Source organism: Triturus cristatus, chromosome 3_1 (genome assembly GCF_964204655.1).
Source record: "Triturus cristatus chromosome 3_1, aTriCri1.1, whole genome shotgun sequence".
Lineage (NCBI taxonomy): Eukaryota > Metazoa > Chordata > Amphibia > Caudata > Salamandridae > Triturus > Triturus cristatus.
In genome coordinates this window covers 243,953,750-243,959,749 of record NC_140583.1, presented here as the reverse complement: position 1 = coordinate 243,959,749, position 6,000 = coordinate 243,953,750, and positions in this window count along the sequence as shown.

Here is a 6,000-nt window from a genome sequence, read left to right as displayed (position 1 = left end):
CTGTCATCTCACCCATGCTTTTCAAGATCTACATGAAGTAATTACCTGCACTTGTCAATCAGTTTAACCTCACATGCTATAACTATGCAGATGACACACACATACTCTTTAAACTGGAAACCCCAAAGACATTGGTACTCACAAATTTTCTTTTTTTTTAAATATAATTTTTATTATTTATTGCCACAAAGAACTCACAAATTTTCCTTTGCCTCAGAGCTGTGGATCAGTGGATCACATGGAGCCATCTTAAACTAAATGCTTCCAAAACAGAAATACTCACGTGTGGCGATTGGAAAAATATGACCCACTCGCCACCTGATGATCTGGGAACACCGCCTAAATTATCAAAAGAAGTAAGAAACCTCTAAATTACCATGGACCCCAAGCTATCAATGAATGCCCACATGGACAAACTAGCAAGAACAAGCTTCTTTACTATAAAAACTCTGCGACACATCTTCCCCCACAAGGTCCAAGCTACTATCTTTCTTGTTCTGTCTAAACTCAAAATAGCCTCTACCACGAGCCATCTTTAACAACAATGAAAAAACTACAACGGATTCCGAACTCTGCTGCCAGACCACTTTTACATATAAAGCCACAAGCCCACATCTCCCTTGCTTTGAAGGCCCTACACTGGTTACCGGTTGCCAGAAGATCCACATTTAAGCTGCTTTGTATCATATCAAAACACATATCAAAGTGATACATGGACCAGGACCACTCTTCATCAGGATTAAAATCACCAAACACATTCAACAAAAGAACCTTTGCTCTAGATTAGCACCTCACCTCGCAATCCACCATCCAAGAAAAAAACCATAGGTGGCACATCCTTCTCTGTTTAAGCATCCAAACTATGGAACTCTTTACCCCCAAACATACGATCCACAGACAACTACCTTTTCTTTAGCAGACTATTTAAAAGTTAGCTCTTCCCCACATATACTCAAACATATATATATATATATGTTTGAGTATAATGGTTATTATATATATATATATATATATATATATATTCACTGAAAAAACCATAGGTTTCACACACGTTATAGTTAGGAATTAGCATTTAAAAAACCTTGCAAATTCAATGAAAAAAACATAGGTTTCACACATGTTATAGTTAGGAATTAGCATTTAAAAAACCTTTAAAATTCACTGAAAAAACCATAAGTTTCACACACGTTATAGTTAGGAATTAGCATTTAAAAAACCTTGCAAATTCAATGAAAAAACCATAGGTTTCACACATGTTATAGTTAGCTCTCAAATGACATCACTGATGACATCTTTGATGACATCATCCAGTGAATATGTGTCTTTCTGAAAAATAAATATTTTTTATATATGAATATCTAAAGGTTAATGGAAGAATAAATGGGTAAATAAGTGTCTAAATGGATGTTTTTTTTGGTAAAATTAATTGTATAACTGACTTATTAACAGTATCTTAGTGAATACAAGTATTTGTGAGTAATGTTGAAATATTTAAATATCTGTATCAGTGTCTCACTTTGTGTATAAGTGGCTGCATGGGTTGGTGAGTAGCTACATGAGTGTGTATATGGGTAATTAGTTTGTTTTCAGAGTATCAGTATGATTGAAAAAAAAAAAATGTTTTTTTCACCCTTCGGGGACCCCCCTGACAAAAGCTAGGGGGTCAGGAACTCTCTACCCTGCCCCCTTTTCACGTTTTCCACCTTTCTTTTTTCACTGTCACACACAAAATGGTGGACAACACTTCCTGATTTCGACCGATTCGAATGTTGACTGACATGTAACCACCAATCACAATTACGCTCACGCACGTTAAGGTGCACGCACGGTGCGCGCATATAGCTATTTATGTACTTTTAACTGCAATTTTCTCAGGAACTACTGAACAGATTGACACCATATATGCAAAAGGCACATCCCTGACCTGAGGACTACCTCTTTGCCAAATTTCAAGTAATTCTGTTCAGCCGTTCGGGCTGTACCTTCGACTAAAGGTCCAATGGGAAAATGCATGGGGAAAACGCGTTTTGGGACCCCCCTTTTTACTCAGCCCCCGCTTGATGAATCACCCCGAGACTTCCAGGGTAGGAGCTGAGCGGAGCGCCCCATTAGTTTTAAAAATTTCCCAAGGATCCGTCAACCAGCGCCAAAGTTATTCAAAATAGAATTTTCAGATTTCCTATGGAAACACGGTCCTAACTATAACTATCTACTGGCGACCGCCAGTAGATAATATATATATATATGTTTGAGTATAATGGTTATGTGGGGAAGAGCTAACTTTTAAATAGTCTTCTAAAGAAAAGGTAGTTGTCTGTGGATCGTATGTTTGGGGGTAAAGAGTTCCATAGTTTGGATGCTTAAACAGAGAAGGATGTGCCACCTATGGTTTTTTTCTTGGATGGTGGATTGCGAGGCGAGGTGCTAATCTAGAGCGAAGGTTCTTTTGTTGAATGTATTTGGTGATTTGATTTTATATAATACAACATATCCCTCTGTATATAAACATTTATTTGGACATAGATGTGAACCTACATATGTGTATTGCTTTGTGTAAATGTGTAAAATATTTGTATTTATAAATATATAAATATTCATAAGTTCCGCTTAACAAATGTACATATTACTTATGGTTATATTATTCTATGTTTAACATGTATATAGGTCACTGCATAAATAAGTACATTTTTAGCATAACTAATTATGTACAATTGCATCACTATTGAATTACAAAAACAAATATTAAATAATAATAATAAATTAAATTAAAGTACAGCAACACTTGAAAGTCTGAGCTTATTGAATACAACTCAAATCTACATAAATTACCTTTCTTATACATATATACCTTCCCTGTACTTATGTATCTTTATATTTATTACTTTACTTCTAAGTCAGCATCTCAAATGAACTGCCCTATAATTCTCCATATACCTCTCTTAATCTATTCTCTGCCTTCACACTGATGCATCCCAAACCCCATTCTACTAATGTGATCCCCAAAATAACCCTTTCTAGACTCTTTCCTCCTCTATCCCATCCCTGCAACAACTCATACCTCTTTTACTATTCAGATCTCCCAAACAAGCCTTTCTAAATCCTTCCCTCTGACGTTTCCTCCTACTAATATGATCTGCAAAAAAAGAAACACTTTCTAGATCCTTTGCTTTTCTATCCCTCCACTATCCTTTTCAATCCAACTAACAGACTAACATGTCCACCGCTCAAATACATTTCATATTTCCCTAAACTAATTACCCACTAATCTTTTTTGGGATCCGGGGTAGCATGTTACTTGCCAGCAAAAAAATGCTTCAACGCCTCGTCAGGTGTAGTAAGCACTATATAGAAGCAATTACAATAAAGAACACCAGCAGAAAACAAGCCAGCTCCACTGAAAAATACAGTCACCGGCATTACCATAATTCTAGACACATGCAGGGCCGTCCTTGCTTGAAATATCGTACTGCAGTCGAGCCAACCTCTGACCATGTTCCGATCATCAAGCTTTGATGAAAGTCCCTTGGCGAGAGTCTGTTTTTGGTCACTGTTACCTCTACTACCACTAAGAGTCAGAGAAAGACAGAAAGGGAAATAAGACAAACAATATCTGTCCTCCCTTGCCACCTAAAAATATCCCACAGTTAGACAATGCTCCACCAATGTCTCTCACCACACTACTTGGCTAATGAAATAAACTTTTGTTTGGCGCATCTGTTCTGCGTATCCATTTTTGCCATAGGCTATGAGCAGACCAGTCTCCACAATGCAACAAGCAGCCCAGCTGAGAACATAGTGGTTCGATGCGCACTAGCCAACATGACAGGGATATTGCTGCGCTCCCAATGCCAAGCCACCCACCCACCTTGCAGTCAGAAGCCCCATAAGATGAGCTGGTTCTCAGATTCCCAGGGGTCTCTTTTTCTTTTTTACCAGTGATACATTTATCTCTGCTATAAGCTCAGGAAACCCTTCCCCTCCAGACAACATACCTAGACTTCACCTCTCCATGGTGACACCCTCCCCCCATGATCTTTGGGTGACCCTAGGTGCGTGGTGAAATGGCTATACCCAACAGACCCATACACGTAGCAATGAATACAGGGAAGCTGTGCTTTTCTGGTAAAATGGCCATACCTGGCATTACTCTAGCCGTACAGTTGAACACAGCACAACCTTGCCTCTTCCTAAACTCACGCCCACAACTAACTTTGCCATAACCATAGTACTGAGGGTACAGTAGTGATACAGTTTCTCTGCTTTATTTAAATGTGCTATACTATTTATTGAGAGGCAAGCATGGGAGAGACATGCTTAAACCATTCTTTTCCAAGCATCGCCTGGCATTGCCTCACCATGCCAGTTCCATCTACACACTCATGTGTTGTCCTGTGCTCACATATTGCCCAGTTCGCCTATTACCATCCTCCACCTTAGCACATGAATTTTCAAATGTTTGTAGTTTCTAACATCTTAATTATCTTACTCCAAAAGTTACGCAAGCTCCAGGGCAAAATAATTCCTTGAATATCAAACAGGCCCTGAAAAAATGATAATATTCTGACTTCTGGTGGAAGTCAGCTGCATTTTAGGATGATTGGGACGATGTGTATGAACAAGTAACATTATCTGTAAAGAACAGCCAGCAAGGACTTCTGAAAACTGAATCCATCATGACACAACCGTAGGCGGTACCATGGTGAGAACGTTTATTTCAGGAATAAGATGGTCAGTGTCTGAAGAAGAAAAAACGGGTTTATAATATTGCTGCCAGAATCCACGATCCCTGAGGAATTGCGATTCTAATAGGTTTATTGTTTATAGAATCGGGATTTTATTAAAGACAAGGAGGCTGGCATTATGCATTTAACTTTTATTTCCCCACTTCTGAGCAGCACCATTAAAAGCTCATGGAATCATTAAACATCACAATCAAAAAAGAATTCTCAAGCCCATAAATAACATGTGACCACCATCTTCTTTCTCTTTTCGTTTGCCTCTTCCAGTTTTTCTTCACATCAAATCCTTGAATTAACCATATTTAATTCTCTACAATAAAACATAAACAAATTTAGCAAGCATAAATAACTTCTAAATGCTTGTATCAAACAACTCTAAACAAACCTCAAACATATTATAATTATACCACACCCAAGGGAATGGTGGGAGGGATAATGCTAGCCTCCTTGTTTTTAATAAAATCCAGATTCTATAAACAGTAAACCTATTAGAATCACAATTTTATGTCAAGACATGAGGCTAGCATTATGCATGTTCAAAGCTTTTCTAAAACACATTTAGAAACATGTTCAACTGATTTAAAATAAAATCTCCTGAACGTAGAAACAGAAGACCAGTCCGCTCCTTTCATAATTCCACCTAATATACTCATCTTACTTGCCATAGCTCCACGCGCAAAATGCGCGGTGAATTTAGACACAACGACACCAGCTTCCTTCATGGAACATTTAACCCATCTAGTAATTGTCGCACTAGAAACAGCCTTGTATGGTTTCACATAAGAGATCAAAACCTGATCTACTCTAGCTCCCCTTTTCTCCAACATTCTGCTTTCATACACCTTCAAACAACTAACCACACATAAACCAGGACATTCATCAAAAAACAGATAAAAAAACAGAACTAGACATAGTCTTAGTCCTTCTATATAACTCAAAAAGAACACCATTAGATTGATCAAACCTACGGGGAGGGTGTTGTTGCTAAAGATGGTAAGCTTGCCACGCCTTCTAAACTACTTTGGCTCACTTCCTCTATAGATACCGTGAAAGTACTACACCCAGCTCAATACCATGACTACGGGATTTTTATGGGGGTCGGGGAGACGCAGAGTGGCGCTTCCTACCATGCAGGAGGCGGGATTCGCAGTCCCTGACTTTGAGGCCTATTACCACGCAGCCCAATTTCAATGGTTCACAAAGTGGATGGTCAGGGGATTACGTTTGGGGGAAGACCATGGGGGCATGGGCCCGGACCTGC